At 44.7% G+C, this 25,443-nt stretch overlaps 1 protein-coding gene across 1 annotated transcript in view; it reads left to right on the top strand.

The window, feature by feature from the left end:
* Positions 1 to 25,443, top strand: part of LOC126267877 (Down syndrome cell adhesion molecule-like protein Dscam2) — a 1,296,028-nt gene that overhangs the window by 925,200 nt on the left and 345,385 nt on the right. The gene's annotated exons all lie outside the window — the stretch shown is intronic.

The raw sequence follows: 25,443 nt of genomic DNA, 5'->3' as shown, positions 1-25,443 counted from the left end.
GCATTGTGTAATGGGTGGTTGAGTCATTATATTTCCTGCGATATTATTAGTATTCAGTGTTGTATATTACAATAGCATAATGTCATATATATCAGATTACGCTATTGTACGACCTATTCTAACTATAATTCACCATCAATTGACGGTCTAGAAACAGTAAAAAACTGAAAGAAATGTGACCTTAAGCGATCAAATCCGATCGTCATAAAATGAGGAAATAAAATAAGGAAGGAATAGAAACTTTGATTGGCTGGATTACATTTTATAACTCTACGTTGCAATACTGAATAGCTAAAAAGGTTTGTTTCGTGTGGTATATTTCGAAGTAGGGTGCAATATACAATACCGCAGCACACATTTTGCACTTGAAACTAGTATTATCCAAAACATTTCACCGTCATTACGAGGTGCCTAGTGCTCAAAGGGGTAACGTTGCAGAGATTATCAATCCTGCCAAGATTCGAGTACGCCAGTATTCAATATCAGAGCTCGTTAGCCTCGAAATGCGTAGATTGCAAGGTGCTTGCTATCACTATGTCACTACAACGACTTCATTCCCACTTTCAGTGGATAATTCGAAAAGGCAGATCTTTAAGTGAGAGATAGTCGTAACTTATTTCCGGAACGAATCCTTTGCTCTGAGCTTTAGTGTATGTTGTAATGAAGCTTTGGATCAGATCCGGGTAAGATGCGGCTTTATAAATTCCGAGAATGGGAGAGCCGCACAGAAGCGGCTCTCGGGAAACTGTAAAGCACTGCTCTATCTGGTTCGCGGCACCACTTAGCCAGAATTGCACAGAAGCGCATTCGTACAACGTGGTTACCAATGCAGGAGAACCGTCCTAAGTACTCAGATCAGAAACCGCTGGAAGTGAAAGGGCAGATCTCTGACTGCTCGAGGCATTAGCGGAGACTGCGTGCGAAGTGCAAAGGAGCAAGTCGAGAATCAGTTGAGCGCTCGGAGTTTGAACGTTGTTGGGGTTGGCTCATAAGACTTCCTATGGGGGAGTCGTAGAGCTGGAGACTCACGTAGAAAAGTAAATACCACTGCCGTTAATTCTCAAAGACTCATGCATCCCTTTCCAGTAGAGATAATTCATTCGGACAGAGCTGGCTGTCAACGTATTAAATTAGCACAATTTACGGAGGGTAAGTAAGCCACCCACTGCTGACGTTTATCTGTTCAACGATACGTTTCTAGGATACTGCAGCCTCATCTCGAGTTGCACAATAGTGTCAGACAACCGCCACCTCCACACCATGATTTTTTACAGGTATACGCACAGCAAATGGGTGTAATTTTTAGGATTATTCCTGAGATCCCGATCTCGAAGAAAGTGATGTACCAAATTTCTCACTGTAACTTTCGCAGCACCTTTAAAATTTTTCCTAAAAAATGTGGCGTGCGAGATGGTACCCAACATTTCAGTCATAGTCTTTTAAATAAACAGGAACATGTTCGCCTCTTTTTTCCTGCAGTAGGAGCACATTTTCTCTGCTTTAATATATGACTGAAGTTCATGATGCACAGACAACACACTTCAGAAAGCTTCAACAGTTATTCTGAGGTGAATGATATTAACATGGACAGAGTACAAATTGAATTACGTATTTTATAATGTGACCAGTTTCGCCCTCTTGAGATCTAAAATAGGGGGGGGGGGGGGGATGATAGCTATCACTGGTGACAGAACTGTTGTCTTGCAGAGGACGTTTTGGATATGCGGATCTGCGTTTTTGACTCTTCTTGCAATTTTAAAGTCCTTACTAATGGAAGCTGTAGCACTGACATACGTATTCTTCAGTACAGCAGCACAGCAGGAGTCGCCTTTGCATATTTTATTGAGAGAGAGTCAAAAGCTTCCTCAGAATCCTGGAAATAATAGAGTTTATACTCGTCTTCCCGGCCTGTTACTTCTTTCATGGGTTGAATGTGATCCACTGTGCTACAGCCACTTCTGAGGACAGCTCGTTCGTTTGCCTCATTAAAACAATATTCAAGCAGTAAAGTATAGAAAATGTTTTAATGCAGTAGTAATAATTCCTTTACATTATTGCTTAGTTCGTCTCTGTAGTGTAGATGAAAGGAAACTGCAATTCAGAAAAAGCCACTTGAAAAGCATTTGCCCGAAAATTTGAGAAAAGAATGTGTTCTGTATTGAAGATTTATAATAGTAAATCATCTTATAACTACATATGTTCTACGACGATGTAATTTACATGACATAAAACCGAAATTTGCACCCGTAAGTACCGGTATTTCACGTATCACTACGATTATGAACTCAGGTCTGCAGGCTATAGACATGCAAGCGAATAAATAGCTTTTTAATTTAGTCGTTCAAACTGTGGAAAGCCAGTCTTATGATGGGACTCAGACACAAACAGCCTCGTGACTATTTTGTAGTGACGGCAGTTACCGAGTGCTGCACTGCACACCCTAAATTTCCAGTTTTCCCAAAGTGACTGTCAGTACCAGCCACAGAATCACTAAAATGAAAATATTTACTATAGTACTCACAGTTAAACTAGTGTTAAGAATCTGGATATGAATTACAGATACCCATTATTTATCACAAAGGTGCAACGACCATGCAATAGAATCAAATGATCACTTTTGTCACAGAGTCCAATCAAATAGAGTTCAGTGATCGCTTTGGGATAAAGCCCCAACTAAGAGAGTTAAATGACCACTTGGACGCTAAATCGAACCTAGGAATGTTAAATGACTAGTTAGTCGCAAAGTCCAATACTAACACTTGCCAGTGGTGATAGCTAAATGTTCAATCGATTGCTTTCTGATGACCATAGCTCTGCTGCTCACCAGAATCAGAGGTACCTGCCTGAAGTGGAGTGTAACCAGCACTGGCTCCACAACTGGCTGCCTGGCTTGCGGCTATTGGTCCTCCTGAATACCGAAATGGTGGAAGGTTACTGTGCCTCGCTACTTATAGACTCGTGATCAGCGTAGGGAGATAGTACAGCGCCACTGGTGGCTACGCTGGTGCCGCCGGCCTGCGTGGAGCCTTCATCAAGCCAGCCCGTAAACATGATATTAACATGCCGTTGACCCCTGCGAGCGAGGCAACCTAGAAGACCTGGCTGTGTTGCAATACGCCATAAGCCCCTGACTCTCTTTTTTGTTCCCCCAGTCAATGAGGTTTCCTTACTCAACTACTTGTGGCTTGCCGCTTGTACCTGTGGACTCACAGACCGTATTAAATCTGTTGTTGCAACAAGTGTGGTCAGCCCATGAATGGGCGCCTTATGTGAGCTGGAAAATTTTCTGCAAGCCCGATCAAGTAGACTAACTCTCAGGCAAGCAACTGAGAACGTTCCTGCCTTAAAAAGAGCTTGTCATTTTCAGGAATTACCTTTCATGCCACTTTATTCTCCAAAAGTTAGCTGAGAATAAGGAAAATTGTTTATGTAAAAATACACTACTGGCCATTAAAATTGCAACACCACGAAGATGACGTGCTGCAAAAGCAAAATTTTCACCGACAAGTAGAAGATGCTGTGATTTGCAAATGATTAGCTGTTCACAGCATTCACACAAGGTTGGCGCAGGTGGCGACACCTACAACGGGCTGACATTAAGAAAATTTCCAACCGATTTCTCATACACAAACAGCAGTTGACAGGCGTTGCCTGATGAAACGTTGATGTGATGCTTCGTGTAAGCAGGAGAAATGTGTACCATCACGTTTCCGACTTCGATAAAGGTCGGATTGTAGCCTATCGCGGTTGCGGTTTATCGAATCGCGACATTGCTGCACACGTTGGTCGAGACCCAATGACTGTTAGCAGAATATGGAATCGGTGGGTTCAGGAGGGTAATACGGAACGCCGTGCTGGATCCCAACGGCCTCGTATCACTAGCAGTCGAGATGACAGGCATCTTATCCACATGGCTGTAACGGATCGTGCAGCCAGGTCTCGATCCCTGTTGCGAGACAACAACCATCTACGCGAACAGTTCGACGACGTTTGCAGCAGCATGGACTATCAGCTCGGAGACCATGGCTACGGTTACCCTTGACGCTGCATCACAGACAGGAGCTCCTGCGATGGTGTACTAAACAACGAACCTGGGTGCACGAATGGCAAAACGTCATTTTTTCGGATGAATCCAGGTTCTGTTTACAGCATCACGATGGTCGCATCCGTGTTTGGCGACATCGCGGTGAACGCACATTGGAAGCGTGTATTCGTCATCGCCATACTGTCGTATCACGCGGCGTAATGGTATGGGGTGCCATTGGTTACACGTCTCGGTCACCTCTTGTTCGCATTGACGGCACTTTGAACAGTGGACGTTACAATTCAGATGTGTTACGACCCGTGGCTCTACCCTTCATTCGATCCCTGCGAAACCCTACAGTTCAGGAGGATAATGCACGACTGCATGTTGCAGGTCCTGTATGGGCCTTTCTGGATACAGAAAATTTTCGACTGCTGCCCTGGCCAGCACATTTTGCACATCTCTCACCAATTGTAAACGTCTGGTCAACGGTGACCGAGCAACTGGCTCGTCAAAATACGCCAGTCAGTACTCTTGATGAACTGTGGTATCGTGTTGAAGGTGCATGGGCAGCTGTACGTGTACACGCTATCCAAGCTGTGTTTGACTCAATCCTCAGGCGTATCAAGGCTGTTATTACTGCCACAGGTGTTTGTTCTGGGTACTGATTTCTCACGATCTATGCACCCAAATTGCGTGAAAATGTAATCATGAGTCAGTTCTAGTGTAATACATTTGTCCGATGAATACCCGTTTATCATCTGCATTTCTTCTTGGTGTACCAATTTTAATGGCCAGTAGTGTATTTAGTTTCAGTAAAACGTTCTTGAAGAGGTCATTCCTCATTTTATCCTCCTCCCTCACCCCTTCCTCGATCTACAGTGTTGTGAACGAGAACAATTCCAGTACTGTGAAATTTTCTCTTTTGAAAACATTCCGTAAATAAGTTTCCAGTTTCCCTTTGTATAATTTTACTTCCATGCAGTACCACTTTGATTTAAGAGAGCAGTGGACATCATTCGCGACAGAACAAAGTTAGACTCGTATGAGAGCGAATTCCCGAAGCGCCACTTAGAATTTTCCGCTCTTCTCCGTGGAATAGACAGACGGGGCCAGAACGAGTCGCGAGCGCCCAGAAGGCACAGCCCGGGTGGCCGGTTCTTCTGCCCGCTTCCGCTAAACTGCAACCAGCGTTAAGGCAAATTGCCGCCCTCCCGTTTCCCTCCCACTCCCTCTGCTACCTGCCGCGCTGTGGTCTTTCTTTTCTCCTCCCCTCCCCTCTCCGTCCTACCCCAGCCTTTTCGAGTTCGTCCTCCAGGTGCACGGCTATGTTCCCTGCCCTTAGCGCTGAGCTCGGAATTTGCGACGGCCGGAAAATTGTCCCCGTAGCGCAGCGGCCGAATGTGCCTCGAAGCAGCAACCAAAAAAAGTTTTTCTTTCTGCAAGCACCGCAGTGGGGCCCCGTAACCGTAGACTGGGTGAGCTCCGGAACATTTCTCTAAACTCACTGTCGAGTTCTCAGGCTCTATAAACCGACTAAACGGTTACTTCAGTCTCTAGCCTCAGATTGACATAGGATTAGCTGGTAGTAGCTTACAATTATATCTACTACATCTATACTCTGCTTCAAGACTGCTTGTGTCGCAACCAAATGTTATTCGACACTTTCTTTGAGTTGTCAAGGCTGTACGCCTGGTTGGCTAGGAAGGAGTTGAAGTTTGTGATGTCTGAAGATGGGTGTAATCCCGAAACGCCTAACATGGTCTAATAAAAGAGTCAATTGAACATCTCACGACTTTATTGCGATTGTACAGCATGGTTGCCAATTATTAACACAGGCCTCAGACGGGATTTTGTGTCCTCTAAATCATTTCGAGGATATACATTGTACCATTTATTTACCCTTATTTTCATTCCATTCTTGGATGTGGTGTGCATCTCTGTACTGACTGTTACTAACTTAATTTAACCTGTATTATTTGTTCGGGATAAGTTGTGGGGTTCTGAAGAATATTTGTAGTTCCAAGCAGACGATTCTAGTGGTTTTCTAAGCAGGTTGTCAAGCAATGTAGCGTGTCTTTCTTCGATTGTTCAACAATAAACGTGAAAGCCTCAGGCTCGTTCCTCAACTTCAGATTACGCAAATATCTATCTTCAAACCTGCCTTGAATTAATTACCATCTTCTATACAACGTCATGCTCGTGATATCATAAAGTAACGCTGTCTGACTGCACCTTCTATCAAGAATAGAACAAGAGAAGTAGTCGAATGCAGTGCCAAAGAAACTGGTATAGGCTTGCGTTTTCAAGTACAGAGATATGTTAACAGGCAGAATACGGCATCCCGGTCGGCAACGCCTGTTATCAACAACAAGTGTCTGAAGCAGTTGTTAGATCGGCTACTGCTGCTACACTTGCAGGTTATCAATATTTAAGTGAGTTTTAACGTGGCATTACAGTCGGCGGACGAGGGATGGGACACAGCATCTTTGAGGTAGAGATAAAGTGGGGATTTTCCCGTACGACCCTTTCACGAGCGTACCGTGAATATCAGGAATCCAGTGAAACATCAAATCTTTGACATCGCTGCTGCCGAGTAAAGATCCTGCCGGAGAGATCAGCGACGACTGAAGAGAACTGTTAAACGTGACAGAAGAGCAACCCTTCCGAAAATTGCTGCAGATTTCAATACTGGGGCACCAACAAGTTCAGCGTGCGAACCAGTCAATGAAACATCATCGATACGGACTTTCGGAACCGAAGGCCCACATGTATACCCTAGATGACAGCATGAAATAAAGCCTTACGCCTCGCCTGCGCCCGTCAACACCGCCATTGGACTGCCCATGACTGGAAACATGTCGCCTGGTCGAACGAGACTCGTTAAAAATTGCATCGAGCTGATAGACATGTAAGGGTATGGAGACAACCTCACAAATTCATGGACCCAGCAAGTCAGCATGGTATTTTCAAGCTGGGGAGGCTCTGTAATGGTATGGTGCGTGTGCAGTTAAGAGTTTTATATGACCCCTGATATGTGTAGGTACGACTCTGACAGGTGACACGTACTTAAGCATTCTGTCTGATCACCCAAATCTATTCCTGTCCATTTTGCATTCTGACGGATTTTGCCAACTGCAGCAGGTCAACATCCAGAATTGCTACAGAGCGGCTCCAGGAACAATCTTCTGAGTTTAATCACGTCCGCTGGCCACCAGACTCCCCAGGCATCAACATTATTATCTGGGATGCCTTGCGACCTGCTGTTCAGAAGAGATCTCCACCTCTCGTATTCTTATGGATTTATGGACAGTCCTGTAGGATTCATGGTGTCCATTCCCTCCAGCCCTAATTCAAACATTAGTCGAGTATATGCCACGTCGTGCTGAAGCACTCCTGCGTGCTCGCGGGGGCCCTACGCAATATTGGGCAGGTGAACCAGTTTATTGGGCTCTTCAGTGTATAAAGATAATGAGCCTGTATGAAGTACCAACTCCCAGTGAAACTTCCATTGCTGTCTTACCTTCTCGCCTGTAAAAATGTGCAGAAAAATAGACAAAACGAGGCACCCACTACAATTTTTAAATGTATATGGTGAGTGCCATGCAGTTAAAGTAAACTGGCATTTCTGCTAAAGGCAGAAAATTTACGCCATTGCGTGAGAGAAATCGATGACTAATTGCAAAGTTCAGCACAATCACAAAGAAATGAGAATCTGAAAATAGTGAAAGCGATTTGTGAATTAGAAAATATGTAACTACATCAAAAGCTTGATGCACACTTTACCCATACGTGAAACACGTGGTCTAATGAATCACTAATATTTAAACAAAAATAATTCTAGCCGGCCGGTGTGGCCGAGCGATTCTAGGCGCTTCAGTCTGGAACCACGCGACCGCTACGGTGGCAGGTTCGAATCCTGTCTCGGGCATGGATGTGTGTGTTGTCCTTAGGTTAGTTAGGTTTAAGTAGTTCTAAGCTCTAGGGGACTGATGACCTCAGAAGTTAAGTCCCATTGTGCTCAGAGCCCGATTGAACCATTTTTGAAGAAACTCACTAAACAGGAATGGTATGAAAGTAAAATCCATAGTAGGCGGATGGACTACCATAAAGCCAATTCTGTACCGGGCTTTGAAATTGCACATCTCACCAAAGAACGAATGCATCGACCAACAGAGAAAATTATTCACCTAAGCTCTGAAAATACTGCAAAATCCAGTACCCCAAGCCTAGATATACGAATCAGAAAATAGATACACTTCTATAGCACAAGTTCTGTGATTGAGCAACAGATTCTGACTCCACTTCTACTTAAAATTACTCATCCACAACAGCGTCTTACCCACCAGCTCACGCCAATCTCCCGCGTCCTAGTAGAACCTTCCTTGTGCAATCAAACTACACGTTTCCAGAGAACCATGCGGTACCTTCGCGTCTCATTGTGCGACGTAATTTCTCCTCCAAAGTGATCCCACATAGACTCCCACTGAGTGTAAGAAAGCCAGGCATTCTACAGAGATCGATTACTCGCTCCAGACTAAATCTTTGTTTTTAAAACAAGCGAAAGAAATCGGTATCGAATGTTGTTTTGTGATAGACAAATTTTACAGCTCTGTAACATTTCTGTTACAGTCCCTGGTCAGTCAACTAAGAATGTGAAATTTGCAACATTGTTCTTGGTATACGCTCAACGTACCCCGCTCGTCCAACATGTATTTATTTTTGTAACTGATTTTTTTCCACAACATTCAAACTATTTTGACGTAAATCGCAACAGCTTCCTCTCCTCTGTCCGCATTCGAGCTCACGCTTGTTAAAATGCGCTTCCGGCCATACAGGTTTAGATTTTGCCTGATTTCCTTCCTTTGAAAGGGCACGGCCGCTTTCTTTCCCCATCTCTGAAGCAACCAGAGCTTGTGTTCAGTCTCTGATAACCTCGATATCGAGGAGGCGTGAAACCATATCTTCTTTCATTCCTCTCATCTGTCAATCTCTTCATTACGGAGTAGCACTTACATCAACTGTCCTCAGTTATTTGATAAAATGTTCTAATCACTATCTTCCTTCACACCCTCTACCGATCCTACTAGTACCATTCCCTGATGTCTCAGCACAAGTCCTATTAGTCAGTGTCTTCCACATAATCCTTTCCTCGCGATTCTGTGGATCACCTCCTCCTCCTCGTTTTGTATCTTATCAAACATCATCATTTTATGGATATTTTGTTGTAACTGTTAAAAGCGTCATCGACCGCTCACTAAAGGGTCAGGCTGTGCCTCAATAGAAGTAAGGAATGGTCGCTAATAGGCGAATAGTAATAGAATGGCAAAGGTCCCGAGTTCGAGTCTCGGTCGGGCACACAGTTTTAATCTGCCAGGAAGTTTCATATCGGCACACACTCCGCTGCAGAGTGAAAATCTCATTCTGGAAACATCCCCCAGGCTGTGGCTAAGCCATGTCTCCGCAGTATCCTTTCTTTCAGGAGTACTAGTTCTGCAAGGTTCGCAGAAGAGCTTCTGTAAAGTTTGGAAGGTAGGAGACGGATACTGGCAGAAGTAAAGCTGTGGGTGCCGGGCGTGAGTCGTGCTTCGGTAGCTCAGTTGGTAGAGCACTTGCCCGCGAAAGGCAAAGGTCCCGAGTTCGAGTCTCGGTTGGGCACACAGTTTTAATCTGCCAGAAAGTTTCAGTGATAGAATGCACTATTTCGCGTACCCGAAATTTTCAGTCGGTTTATACAAACAGATGTTCAGAATTTATTCCAAGTGCCACGTCTCCAGTTTTTCAGAGATGTTAGGCCATTGGTGAGTTGGGCATATTGCAGAGCCGAACAACAAAAGTGGCTGCAAAAGGTTTCAAAAAATATGGAATCCATCCTTGTGAACCTGAAGCATATTTCTGATAAGACCTCATTGTCCACCACACTGACTAGAATGAAAAAAACAGCGGATTCTCCTCTGAAATCAGCTCATCTCCTCTGCTTCCACCAATAGCAGGTAATGCAGCAATGTTATGTCATCTCCTTTTAAAAAGGCTTTGTAGCAGTCCATGGGTAAAGCGAAGAAGGGAGCAAGTACCAAGAACAGAGGAAAAACACCACTTTCAATAAAACCTACCCCACGAGCTTCATGTGATACATCTGATAGACGTTCAACATAAGGGAGGTAACAAGGTTCTTCGTAAGAAAGAAGCAAAGAGACACGAAGCAGCAGGATCACATTGAGCAAGACTTCGATTCAAGCGTTGATGCAACGATGATGAAAGACTCATCACCTGAATATGAAGAGAACGAGGATTGTATTTAGAAGGGACAACTGTAGTCAGCCGTCCGTTGTGACCGAGCGGTTCTAGGCGCTTCAGTCTGGAACCGCGCGACCGCTACGGTCGCAGGTTCGAATCCTGCCTCGGGTATGGATGTGTATGATGTCCTTAGGTTAGTTAGGTTTAAGTAGTTCTAAGTTCTAGGGAACTGATGACCTTAGATGTTAAGTCCCATAGTGCTCAGAGCCATTTGAACCACATTTGAACTGTGATCAACTGATACTTACACACATCAAAAATAGTTTTGCATCACCTCGGTTCCGAAAGTTCAGGAACCTGTACAGAAACTGGAATAGAGATCAACATAAACATTATTTCCGCCCTTTTTATTGCTCATGAAAATCACACATCGCACGTTGTACCACCATACAGCGTGACCTTCAGAGGTGGAGCTCCAGATTGCTGTGCTCACCGGCACCTCTAATACCCACTAGCACGTCCTCTTGCATTGATGCATGCCTGTATTCGTCGTGGTGTACTATCCACAAGTTCGTCAAGGCACTGTTGGTCCAGATTGTCCCATTCCTCAACGGCAATTCGGCGTTGATCCCTCAGAGTGGTTGGCGGTTCACGTCGTCCATAAACAGCCCTTTTCAATCTACCCCAAGCATGTTCGATAGGGTTCATGTCTGGAGAACATAATGGTCACTCTAGTCGAACGATGTCGTTATTCTGAAGGAACTCATTTACAAGATATGCACGATGGGGGCGCGAATTGTCGTCCATGAAGACGAAGGCCTCGCCAATATACTGCACTATCGGTCGGAGAAGGCATTCACGTATCGTAAGTCGTAACGGCGCCTTCCATGACCATCAGCGGCGTACGTCGGCCCCACATAATGCTACCCCAAAACATCAGGGAAACTCCACCTTACTGCACTCGCTGGACAGTGAGTCTAAGGCGTTCAGTCTGACCGGGTTGCCTTCAAACACGTCTCCGACTATTGTCTGGCGGTTGAAGGCGTATGTGACACTCATCGCTGAAGAGAGCGTGAGCGGTTCATTCGGCATGTTGTTGGGCCATCTGTACCACGCTGCATGGTGTCGTGATTGCAAAGATGGACCTCGCCATGGACGTCGGGAGTGAAGTTGCGCATCATGTAGCCTATTGGGCACAGTTTGAGTCGTAACACGGCGTCCTGTGGGTGCACGAAAAGTATTATTGAACATGGTGGCGTTGCTGTCAGGATTCCACCGAGCCATAATCCGTAGGTAGCGGTCGTCCACTACAGTAGTGGTCCTTGGGCAGCCTGAGCGAGGCATGTCATCGACAGTTGTTGTCTCTCTGTATCTCCTCCATGTCCGAGAAACGTCGCTTTGGTTCACTCCGAGACGCCTGGACACTTCTCTTGTTGAGAGCCCTTCCTGGGTCAAGGTAACAATGCAGACGCGATAGAACCGCGGTATTGACCATCTAGGCATTGTTCAACTACAGACAACACGAGCCGTGTACCTCCTTCCTGGTGGAATGACTGGAACTGATCCGTCTAATAGGCGTTTCTCATGTATGGTTGCTTACATCTTTGGGCGGGTTTAGTGACATCTCTGAACAGTCAAAGGGACTGTGTCTGTAATACAATATCCACAGCAAATGTATTTTTTCAGGAGTTCTGGGAACCGGGGCGATGCAAAACTTTTTGTGGTGTGTGTATAAAGAGACCCGGATTAAGTGCACCGGTCGCTTTTGCTGGTGTTAAGAGATTTGAGCAGGTGTCGACGATGATACTTGAATAGATTTTAAAAATGTGACCTGTTAAAATACGCACAAAGATTGAACATTTTTCTTGTTGTGAGTGAAACGTCTAACCACTCATTATGCAGTAACTTTTACTTCTGAAACAAACATTTGGTACGAATAAATGCTATCTTAGTAATTCATTAAATTTTAGCGTTTATGTGCATCCCTTAATTAGGAAACCCGAAAACCCGCAATGAGGAAACATATCTTCATCCATTCCGCTTCAGCTGACGGAGATACCGCGTCTTTGTAGAACATGTGTTGCGAGAACTGCTGAATGTTGGGCAAAGCAAGATGCGACCCCGGCCCACTTCAGCATTGCTGTGAGAAATCATCTGAGAGCCACTTCGGGAATAGATGGATCGGCCGAGGAGGCCCGTGGCTGTCGACTCAGACCACCGGACCTCACGTGTCTGTATTTCTTCCCCTGGGGGCATATGAAGCAGCTTGCGTACGAAACCGTCGTGAAAAACCTCATCTTTAGGATCGCCGTCACCGCTGACACTATTGCGAATATGCCAGGATCTTCGAACGGACACGACAGCCTGTGATCCGACGCTGTACGGCGTGCATGCAGTCCAATGGTCGCGCCTTCGAGCAGTTCCTTAAATTCCACTACTGTAATTATCTTGCCAAACTACCTCCTGTGTAAACCCTCCTGAGCATCAGAAATTGCTGTCAGGGACCTTACATATTTACCATAACAAAATGTATATAGTATATTTGTATTGATGTTCTCTACATCTCGTATGAATTTGAACGAATGGTTTCGGAACACTCCGTCCTGTATAAATAGACAGATGGAGTACGTGAATTCCGCCGTGGGAGGCGAGGGGGGTGTTTGAATAAGACATTAGACAATTAATCTCTTCAAACCGTTAATCAGCAGCAGGAGCGTTGATTGCCCTACATCATTTCTAGTGTGAATTTTGGCTGCGGCTGTGGTTTTCGGCAAGCTCACCTTTGATTCCACACCTCTTTCTGTCTGATGACACCACTGTCGATGAAACCTTAAAATCCATGTTACATATTCTTTGGCGTTTCTAGGTAAACATGGAAAACACGCAGCCCGAAGACGCATTTCTTTGCAACAGTACGCTATTTCTTTTTCATTGTTTCATGGCCAATCAATGCAAAGACGTAACAAACAAAACAACAAACACAGAACACACTCTTTATACATTCGTTGCGTTGGATCAACTTGCATAACGAGGGTGGCTAGCAGCAGAAAACAAAACACAAATGTCTCCGTAAAGCGGAGAGGTACGTCGTACGGAACAGTACCTTCACACAGTTACAGTACCCAGATGATTTCTTTCCTTGCATGCCTAACACCTTCCCATTAGGGCTGATATTGAAACATCGATATATCGACATTTCTCCAGAAAGTATCGATGTACATCGGCTATAATGTTTCCACTGATAGGGCGACTTCAAAATGGCAATATCGAGTGCCTTTATTTTTATTGTATATTACTTTTTGACAATTTTAGGTAAATATTTGTAGTTGATGTTCCACAAAATTTCGGGCGAACTGCCGAATGTTTGCAACTTCCTGCCACAATATTTCGGCATTTGAAATTGTTCTTTTGAAGTTGCAGTAGAAGATAATTTTACTTTCACTCTGTGAAGGAGTGATATTACTTTTTGAGCTTTCATCATGTCCAGTCTTTCTCTTTTGACTGTGTGAAGCAAGTATTTGTGGCACAAAAGAAGGCGTCCAATTGCACTGGGGCGCTGGCAGTGTAAATGTAATAAAAAGATTTCCGGTGTGAAGAAACAGCCCACCAGCAGCACTAAAAAACAATTTTTACCGCAACTAGTGTGCTATTTCTTCACATCGACGTTCTTCAAAAACAGTAGCTGAAAATGATGCTAACGTAATTGGCGCTAGGCGCAACCGACAGAAACTGCAACGTTTAGCTTCAGGATGCAGTTTTGACATTACACCTGCCACATCCCTGGCGTGGACAGGAATGTGAAAAGCAGCGAAGTCGACATGGAGTGTTGCGGACAAATCCTGTATGTGACGAGACCTAACGACGGACGCAACGGACACCTTTTATTGTGACACTTACAAGGAGTTACCATTGTTAGCAAAGTCGTTATCGCCAAGCGTGAACGTGCATTCTTTTCCTTCCAGTTCTTGCTCTAAGAGGGATAGGCAGGCTGCCAGCTTGTTTATGTGCGAGATGTCTAATAATAAATCAATATTTAAATAGACAACTCTAGAGCCGCGCGGGGTAGACGCGCGGTCTGGGGAGGCCTTGCCACGGTTCACGCAGCTATCCCCATCGGAGGTTTAGGTCCTCCCTCGGGCATGGGTGTCTATGTTGTCCTTAGCGTAACTGACAGCCGGTGTGGCCGACCGGTTCTAGGCGCTACAGTCTGGAACAGCGCTGTCGCTACGGGCCTCGGGCATGGATTTGTTTGATGTTTTTAGGTTAGTTAGGTTTAATTAGGTCTAAGTTCTAAGGGACTGATGACCTTAGAAGTTAAGTCCCATAGTGCTCAGAACCAGTTGAACCATTTTTCTCAGAGCCATTTGAACCTTAGCGTAAGTTAGTTCAAGTGGATCTGAGCACTATGGGACTTAACTGCTGAGGTAATCAGTCCCCTAGAACTAAGAACTACTTAAATCTAACTAACCTAAGGACATCTCACACATCCATTCCCGAGGCAGGATTCGAACCTGCGACCGTAGCGGTCGCGCGGTTCCAGACAGTAGCGCCTAGAACCGCTCGGCCACTCCGGCCGGCTTAGCGTAAGTTAGTTTAAGTTAGATTAAGTAGTGTGTAAGCCTAGGGACCGATGAACTCAGTAGTTTGGTCCCATAGGAACTTAGCACAAATTTCGAAAAAAAGGCTCTAAAATCGGTAGTATATAATGTGCAGCCCATATTTTTATAGCCAGGCTCGTCGATACTTTTCCCATCGATATGTCGGTATATCGACACCCTTTTAGTAGCATTGACAGCCGATAGTGATTTTTTTAAAAATAAAGATGCATCGGATTCCCGATATTTTTAAAAAATCGACAGCCCTACTTTCCGTTTTAATGCCCTTCACTTCTTACCCTTCTTTTTTTTCTTCTCCCCTCTCTCTATTCTCTTTGTTCTTTCTTCCCCTTCTTCATTCTTTTCCCCTACCACAAAATGTCCATACGGAGATCGTGCCCAGAGATCCTGCCTCGCCTGGCAAATAACGATTTACACCATTGCATGTTCTTGTCTTTTACCTTCTACTGATCCGATAACAACAAAATTAACGAGTTCTCGTGGCATCGGGTCACGTTCCAATAACCTGGACTCCCTTGCTGTAAAAGTGCTGTGCTCAGCACATCTCCAACTTTCAAACCTCACGATTCCTGGTTCTTAGTCCTAGACCAGTTGTACCCTCGCTAGACCCCCTGTTGCTTGGCTCCTGCTGAGGTATGGCATTGCGCCGCCGGTCTATTCTCCCCCCTCCTAGCTGGTTTCCCCCCCCCTCCCCCCCCCTCCCCCCCCCCCCCCCCCCCCGCACACAGCTTCGGCTCGTGTCGTGTTAACGAGCCCGGCCGACGCTCCACTGGGTGCCTCTCCTCGCACGCGCCGCGCCTGATTCCACCCTAAGCCAATTACGGCGCCGCGGGCAAGGCAAGATAAGCCGCCCGGTACTCCAATTACCCGTTATGGCATTTTACAGACGCGTTACGAATTAATTAATTTAGACTGCGCCAATTTTCACCCAATTATACCGCCGTATAATGGCTGTATTAAAAGGTGATCGTCCAACTCAGTTCTTCGCTGGCTCTCTACTTCTGAATGAGTATGTACTCGACGATGACTACACGAAGAAATTGCAACTGTTATGCTTATCAACAGGCAAACGCGTTTTAATGTTTAAGGCTGAAGTCAAAAACGGCTATCTTCTACCGCGTGTACCCATTTCTGTTACTGCCCTCGGTGCTGTAATAATCAATTGTGTTCCAGGATGTTTATACTTAAAAATGCTGCAAGTAATAAGAGCACGTAATGTCCTTCGCACATGAAAGTAAATGTTATTGCATATCTCTGTTTTAAATTATACTCATAAAAAGAGTAGGTGAGACTAGTATATCACGATATATTAGCATTTTCTGTATGCAGTGTACAAATTGCTTGTACTATTACCAGATACATATTTTTTGCAACGCACTAAACTCGTCTGACTGCTTACCTTCGTTTTTGTTATGTGCTACATAACTGACACACGGAAGATAAACGGGAAAAATATTTTGTTCAAATGACTCTGAGCAGTATGGGACTTAACATCTGAGGTCATCAGTCTCGTAGAACTTAGAACTACTTAAAACTAACTAACCTAAGGCCATCACACACATCCATGCCCGTGGCAGGATACGAACCTGTGACCGTAGCGGTCGGGTGGTTCCAGACTGAAGCGCCTGGAACCGCTCGGCCCCGCCGGCCGGCAGAAAAATATTTATAGACATTTATGTTGAATACGCACAGTTCTGAGCCTTTAGCTAAATATTAACAACACAAAAAACTGCATCTCGAAGTGTCTTCCAGAACTAATCAATTAACACCATACAAATGAAATACTTCTTCATAAAATTTACGGTGGCAAGAAGGGTTATTCATTAACAGTAGTAAACAACCAGTGTTACGAAAGCCAGTAATTGGAAAGCAAATAATCAGCACCCTTGCTGGACGATATAGCTCGCAGAACAAAAGTTAAAGTTCCGACAAGCCACTGTGGATCACATTCCCAAGTAATGGAAACGTTAATCTTCCTGTTTTTTTTTTTTTTTTTTTTTTTTTTTTTTTTTTCATCAGTCTACTGACTGGTTTGATGCGGCCCGCCACGAATTCCTTTCCTGTGCTAACCTCTTCATCTCAGAGTAGCACTTGCAACCTACGTCCTCAATTACTTGCTTGACGTATTCCAATCTCTGTCTTCCTCTACAGTTTTTGCCCTCTACAGCTCCCTATAGAACCATGGAAGTCATTCCCTCATGTCTTAGCAGATGTCCTATCATCCTGTCCCTTCTCCTTATCAGTGTTTTCCACATATTCCTTTCCTCTCCGATTCTGCGTAGAACCTCCTCATTCCTTAAATTATCAGTGTACCTAATTTTCAACATTCGTCTATAGCACCACATCTCAAATGCTTCGATTCTCTTCTGTTCCGGTTTTCCCACAGTCCATGTTTCACTACCATACAATGCTGTACTCCAGACGTACATCCTCAGAAATTTCTTCCTCAAATTAAGGCCGGTATTTGATATTAGTAGACTTCTCTTGGCCAGAAATGCCTTTTTTGCCATAGCGAGTCTGCTTTTGATGTCTTCCTTGCTCCGTCCGTCATTGGTTATTTTACTGCCTAGGTAACAGAATTCCTGAACTTCACTGACTTCGTGACCATCAATCCTGATGTTAAGTTTCTCGCTGTTCTCATTTCTACTGCTTCTCATTACCTTCGTCTTTCTCCGATTTACTCTCAAACCATACTGTGTACTCATTAGACTGTTCATTCCGTTCAGCAGATCATTTAATTCTTCTTCACTTTCACTCAGGATAGCAATGTCATCAGCGAATCGTATCATTGATATCCTTTCACCTCCAGATTGAAGAGTAGGGGCGAAAGGCTACAGCCTTGTCTTACTCCCTTCTTAATACGAGCACTTCGTTCTTGATCGTCCACTCTTATTATTCCCTCTTGGTTGTTGTACATATTGTATATGACCCGTCTCTCCCTATATCTCACCCCTACTTTTTTCAGAATCTCGAACAGCTTGCACCATTTTATATTGTCGAACGCTTTTTCCAGGTCGACAAATCCTATGAACGTGTCTTGATTTTTCTTTAGTCTTGCTTCCATTATTAACCGTAACGTCAGAATTGCCTCTCTCGTGCCTTTACTTTTCCTAAAGCCAAACTGATCGTCACCTAGTGCATTCTCAATTTTCTTTCCATTCTTCTGTATATTATTCTTGTAAGCAGCTTCGATGCATGAGCTGCCAAGCTAATTGTGCGATAATTCTCGCACTTGTCAGCTCTTGCCGTCTTCGGAATTGTGTGGATGATGTTTTTCCGAAAGTCAGATGGTATGTCGCCAGACTCATATATTTTACACACCAACGTGAATAGTCGTTTTGTTGCCATTTCCCCTAATGATTTTAGAAATTCTGATGGAATGTTATCTATCCCTTCTTCCTTATTTGACCGTAAGTCCTCCAAAGCTCTTTTAAATTCCGATTCTAATACTGGATCCCCTATCTCTCCTAAATCGACTCCTGTTTCTTCTTCTATCACATCAGACAAATCTTCACTCTCATAGAGGCTTGCAATGTATTCTTTCCATCTATCTGCTCTCTCCTCTGCATTTAACAGTGGAATTCCCTTTGCACTCTTAATGTTACCACCGTTGCTTTTAATGTCACCAAAGGTTGTTTTGCCTTTCCTGTATGCTGAGTCTGTCCTTCCGACAATCATATCTTTTTCGATGTCTTCAAATTTTTCCTGCAGCCATTTCGTCTTAGCTTCCCTGCACTTCCTATTTATTTCATTCCTCAGGGACTTGTATTTCTGTATTCCTGATTTTCCCGTAACATGTTTGTACTTCCTCCTTTCGTCAATCAGCTGAAGTATTTCCTCTGTTACCCATGGTTTCTTCGCAGCTACCTTCTTTGTACCTATGTTTTCCTCCCCAACTTCTGTGATGGCCCTTTTTAGAGACGTCCATTCCTCTTCAACTGTGTTGCCTTCTGCGCTATTCCTTATTGCTGTATCTATAGCGTTAGAGAACTTCAAACGTATCTCGTCATTCCTTAGAACTTCCGTATCCCACTTCTTAGCGTATTGATTCTTCCTGACTCATGTCTTGAACTTCAGCCTACTCTTCATCATTACTATATTGTGATCTGAGTCTATGTCTGCTCCTGGGTACGCCTTACAATCCAGTATCTGATTTCGGAATCTCTGTCTGACCATAATGTAATCTAATTGAAATCTTCCCGTATCTCCCGGCCTTTTCCAAATATACATCCTCCTCTTGTGATTCTTGAACAGCATATTCGCTATTACTAGCTGAAACTTGTTACAGAAATGAATTAGTCTTTCTCCTCTTTCATTCCTTGTCCCAAGCCCATATTCTCCTGTAACCTTTTCTTCCACTCCTTCCCCTGCAACTGCATTCCAGTCGCCCATGACTATTAGATTTTCGTCCCCCTTTACATACTGCATTACCCTTTCAATATCCTCATACACTTTCTCTATCTGTTCATCTTCAGTTTGCGACGTCGGCATGTATACCTGAACTATCGTTGTTGGTGTTGGTCTGCTGTCCATTCTGATGTCTTCCTAGCTACAATCACTGAAACCTGGACAAACACCAGACGCGTTCAACTGGTAGATGCCTATCTCTGGAAGCTTGGGGGGGGGGGGGGGGAGGGGGGGGGGTTCGACATGTTGATTGAAGAGGGGTAATGGAGCGGTGGACCGGACGGCGGTGGCTCTGGTGAAGTTCACCGATCCCGGGCTGGCGATGTCACTGCCTTCTGCTGCCCCAGCGTAAGCTTAACTCCTCGCTGTCCGGAGTACTACATGTTACTGACTGTCTGCTAGGCTGGATAGTGGATGCAGAACATAGCCATACCCGAGAAAATGTATGTAAAATCGCTAAGCGGGTCTAAGGCTTCCATTCAGTCCCTTGTTGACCGGTCTGGTGTGGCAGTTGAAGATATCAAAAGGAAAGCTGAAGTTTTAAATTTTATGTTCAAGAAATCGTTCACACAGGAAACTCGTACAAACATACCGTCATTTAACCAATGGACAGACTACCGTATGGACGACACAATAATAAACGTACGTGGCGTAGAGAGACGAAGGATTTGAAAGCAAATAAATCACCAGGTCCAGATGGAATCCCAGTTCGATTTTAGGAAGAGTACTCTACAGCACTGGCCCCGCACCTAGCTTGCATTTATCTTGAATCTCTCGCCCAACGCAAAATCCCAAGCGACTGGAAAAAAGCGCGCAGGTGACTCCAGTATAAAAGAAATGTAAAAGAAAGGACCCGCAAAATTACAGACCAGTATCCCTAACTTCTGTTTGATGCAGAACTCTTCAACATATACTTAGAATACAATAAACTTGCTTGAGGCTGAGAAGCTTATATGGATGACTAGGATTTAGAAAGCTCGTGCAAACTCAGCATGCCATTTTCTCACGTAATATACTGATAACTATGGATGAAGGGCAACAGGCAGATTTCATATTTCTAGATTTCCGGAAAGCAATTGACACGGTGGCCCGTTGCAGGCTGTTAACGAAGGTACGCACACAGGCAATACGTTCACAGATATGTGAGTGGCTCGAAGACTACTTAAAAAAATAAAACCCAGTATGTTGTCCTCGACAGCGAGAGTTCATCAGAGACAAGGGTATCGTCAACAGTGCCTCAGGGAAGTGTGACAGAAGAGCTGGTGTCCTCTATATACATAAATGATTTTGCTGACAGGGTGGGCAGCAATGTGCTGTTGTTTCCTGATGATGCCGTGTTGTACGGTAAAGTGTCGACGTCGAGTGACTGTAGGAAGATAGCAGACGACTTAGACTAAATTTCCAGTTGGTGTGATGAGTGGCAGGCAGTCCTAAATGTGGAAAAATGTAAGTCAACGCTGATGAGAGATGTAATGCTCGAATGCACTATTACTAGTTCCCTGCTTGGCTTGACAGATTCAAGTCGTTTAAATATCTGGGCATAATATTGGAAAACGATATGAGGCGGAACTGTGGTAGGGAAGGCGAATATTCGATTTCGATTTATTGGGAGAACTTTAAGAAAAGAGTGGTTCACCTGTAAGGCAGACCGCATATAGGACGCTGGTGCAACCTATTCTCGAGTATTGCTCGCCTGTTCGGGATCCGTACCAGGTCGGATTGAAGAAATACATCGAAGAAATTCAGAGGCGGACTGCTAGATTTGTTACCGGTAGGTTCGAACAGCACGGAAGTGCTACGGAGATGCATCGGGAACTCAAATGACGATCCCTGGAGGGAAGGCGATGTTCTTTTCGAGCAACACTATTGAGAAAATTTAGAGAAGCGGCAAACCGTCATTTAAAGCTGACTGCCGAACGATTCTACTGCCGTCGACATACACTGCGCGTGAGGAACACAAAGATAAGATACGAGAATTTAGGGCTCATATGGAGGCGTACAGATGTTCATTTTTACCTCGCTCTATTTGCAAGCGGAACAGCAAAGGAAGTGAACAGTAGTGGTATAGGGTATCCTCCGCCATGCACCGTACGATGTAGACGACCGAAATGGAATGGTTTACTATCAGCAAGACGGTGCACCACCTCATGTTCTCGTGCAAGTTCGAGGTTTCCTTGATAATCGCTTCCCAGGTCGGTGGAATTGATGAGAAGGGACAGTTGCAAGGCCACCTCGTCCCCGGACTTCACACTATTGGCTTCCTTTCACTGGGATTTCATTAAAGACTATGTGTACGTTCCTCCCCTACCATACAACTTAGCCGACCTGAAAAATCGAATCTACGCTGCCGTTGCACAAGTTACGCCCAATTTGCTGCTGCAACCAGCACAATATATGATCGAAAATATCCGGACACCTGGCTGAAAATGACTTACAAGTCCGTGGCGCCCTCCATCGGTAAGGCTGGAATTCAATATAGTGTTAGCCCACCCTTAGCCTTGATGACAGCCTCCGCTCTCGCAGCCATACTCTCAATCACGTGCTGGAAGGTTTCTTGGGGAATGGCAGCCCTTTCTTCACGGAGTGCTTCACTGAGGAGAGGTATCGGGGTAGGCCGGTGTGGCCTGATCCAAAGTCGGCGTTCCAGAACGTCCCAAAGGTGTTCTATAGAATTCAAGTCAGGACTCTGTGCAGGCCAGTCCATTACAGGGATGTTATCGTCGTGTAACCATTCCGCCAAAGACCGTGTATTATGAACAGGTTCTCGAACGTGTTTAAAGATGCAATCGCTATCCCCGAATTCCTTTTCAACAGTGGGGAGCAAGGAGGTGTTTAAAACATAAATGTAGGCCTGTGACAGTGCCACGCAAAACACAAAGGGTTGCAAGCGCCCTCCATGAAAAACGCGACCACACCATAACACCACCGCCTCCGAATTTTATTGTTGGCACTATACACGCTGGCAGATAACGTTAACCAGCCATTCGCTGTACCCACACCCTGCCATCAGATCGCCACATTATGTACCGTGACTCGTCACTCCACACAACGTTTTTTCACTGTTCAATCGTCCAGTGTTTACGCTGCTTACATTAAACGAGGCGTCGTATGGCATTTACCGGCGTGATGTGTGACTTATGAGCATCCGCTTGACCATGAAATACAAGTTTTCTCACCTCCCGCCTAACTGTCACAGTACTTGCAGTGGCCCCTGATGCAGTTTGGAATTCCTGTGTGACGATCTGGACAGATGTCTGCCTATTACACATTACGACCCTTTTCAGCTGTCGGCGGTCTCTGTCAGTCGGCCAGTACACTTTTGTGCTGCACGTGTCCCTTCACGTTTCCACTTCACTATCACATCAGAAAGAGTAGGCCTAGGGATGTTTATGAGTGTGGAAATCTCGCGTACAGACGTATGGCAAGTGACACCCACTCACCTGACCATGTTCTAAGTCCGTGAGTTCCGCGGAGCACCCTACTCTTCTCTTTCACATGTCGGGTCGCTTATATGGAGTACCTGGCAGTAGGTGGCAGCACAATGCACATAATATGGAAAACGTATGTTTCTGGGAGTGTCCGGATACTTTTCATCAGTTAGTGTATTTCGTACCAATGTCAGTCGGCTGTCATCCAAACCGTGAGCGGTCGATACAGCAATCGATCTCTATCGCCTCCAGTTATAGTTCTGTTCTTTTCAAAGTAATCAGACACTGTACAACCCGTCAAATGAAAATGTTCCCTTTGCGCAGCAGCTTCTGTGATGGCCGTTTCAGAAGGTCTAGTAGCCTGATTCAGACTTTGTTCACAACTGATACGAGGATTAGTCTTACCAAGAATAAGGCCGCTTGAAAAATACAGAAATTTACTAAGCCCCTCGTACTTAGTGGCGGCGCCGTGGTTACCACACTGGATCAGCATACGGGAGGACGATGGCTCAAATCCACGTCTGGCCGTCCAGCTTTAGTTTTTCCGAAATTTCCTGAAATTGGTTCAGGCAAATCCCATTGAAAGGGTACAGTAGATTTTCTTCCCCGTCCTTGAAACAACCCGAGCTAGTCCTCCGTCTCTAATAACCTCGATCTCGGCGGTGCGTTAAACCCCCATTTTCCTTCCTCTCCTCGTATCTAGTGAGGAATAAAATTTAGATAACCTTATCTCAGTATCCCACCAGAGGTCCCTGTCACAACCTGCATTTTGTAGCACTTCTTTCTTTACTTCTGTTTAGTTGCGATGTCTGGTAGGCTCTGCACTCTTTCTTTCTTATTCTGTTTGCCATGGATCGTTTAGCTTAGCTAGTGTAGTGCTGTCCTTCCCCGATAGCTGAATGGTCAGCGTGACGGATTGTCAATCCTCTGGGCCCGGGTTCGATACCTGGCTGAGTTGGGGAATTTTCTCCGCCCAGGGGTTGGGTGTTGTGCTGTCTTCATCATCATCGTATCGTTCTCATCGACTGCAGGTCGCCGCAGTGGAGTCAAATTGAAAGATGGTTCAAATGGCTCTGAGCACTTTGGGACTCAACATCTTAGGTCATAAGTCCCCTAGAACTTAGAACTACTTAAACCTAACTAACCTAAGGACATCACACACACCCATGCCCGAGGCAGGATTCGAACCTGCGACCGTAGTAGCTCGCGGTTCCGGACTGGAGCGCCAGAACCACACGGCCACCGCGGCCGGCCAAATTGAATGACCGGCAGCCGGCGTTCGGTCTACCCGACGGAGGGCCCTAGCCATACAATTAAATAAAACTGTAGTAATAAATAGTGAATCAGGCTTAGAGAGTTTTTTATTGTTGTATCTGGACGCTTTCCGCCCATTTACCCACTTTCGGGAAGGATAGCTGGCTCGATTACTGGAGGTGGCAAAAATTTTCGTCACCACTGCTTCTTTGGAGAAGTAGGAAAAGATGAGGTCGCGCAGTTTCTGCTCGGAGGAATTGGGCCCTTTAGCTTGGCGGCCGCCTTGGTGCTAGTGTCCGAGAGTAGGCCGTGGCGACGGAGCTGGCCTTCGCCCTCTCCATTTCTTTCATTCCATACCTACTCATGACAATGCAGAAACATCACAGTCAGGTGACAGCGGTGTAGACACAACACACAATCCTGTGTACACCCATGTGCCATGAACAGCAACTAAATTGAGTCACAACATTAAGTTTGATATACTGAATAGGTATTATGCTGCAACGCCAGTTTACTGGTGAATAAACACTCATTCGAGATAGAGATACTTGCTATTTGTTCATTTTCTACATTTTGTCAGAGGACTATGAATTTACATGGACTGAATATTGGTTCAGATCCATTAGGTCGGTAATGAACGACGAATGTTATTGGCGAAGCAGTTATTATTCAGAATCAAATCATACATTCACATTATAAAACACTTGCTCGTCCTTTCATGTACAAAGTAATGAACCGCGCTGTGGCGAGCGGACAACGAGCTTAAGACAAATAGACCTACGGGTAGTGTTCACTGCTGTACTCGCTAGCGCGCGAGTGTACGCGAGTGTACCACTATAGTCCGTATTACACTGCCAAAGATTTTAGTCAAATCTTTTATAAAAGCTGAGACCACACTGTGACTACCATAAAAGGTAACGGAAAGTACCGCACTAGACCGTCAAAATTTTATAATATATATTTGTAACTGTATCTGTATTTTTATTTTTTTCCCTTTTAATGTTCTCGTTCTACTCGTGCTTACTTTGCTGGCAAAACTACATTCAAAGTACGCACATGAACATTTAAATACGCAACATCGTGACCTGTGAAATGTTACAAAATGTGACAGCATCTATCTACGATTGTGCTACTACATGCTGTCAATTAGTTTATAACTGGTTGCAAAATACTTAATCTTTTAACGTTTCACTAGAAACAAGTTATTGTGGGATTTATTAACTCTCAGTGTTTATTTTTAAATATTTTCGCTCCCTAAAAACTAATTAAACGCATCAACTGCGAATTTGCTTACAAATTATTTTTTACTGCATTAGAAAAGGAGGTATTACAACTGTTTGTTCGTTCATGAAATGTACATATCAGTAATTATATTTTGTTCATTTTTTATGTCAATGACTTTCGATGCGCAGACATATACAAAGAAGTCGCTCGTAACTCTTGACGCATGAAGATGGCCAGTGATGTCAAAGTTAGC

This window comes from Schistocerca gregaria, chromosome 4, assembly GCF_023897955.1.
Source record: "Schistocerca gregaria isolate iqSchGreg1 chromosome 4, iqSchGreg1.2, whole genome shotgun sequence".
NCBI classification, from domain to species: domain Eukaryota; kingdom Metazoa; phylum Arthropoda; class Insecta; order Orthoptera; family Acrididae; genus Schistocerca; species Schistocerca gregaria.
Note: the sequence above shows the minus strand (reverse complement) of the source record. Positions and strands in the feature narration are given on the sequence as shown.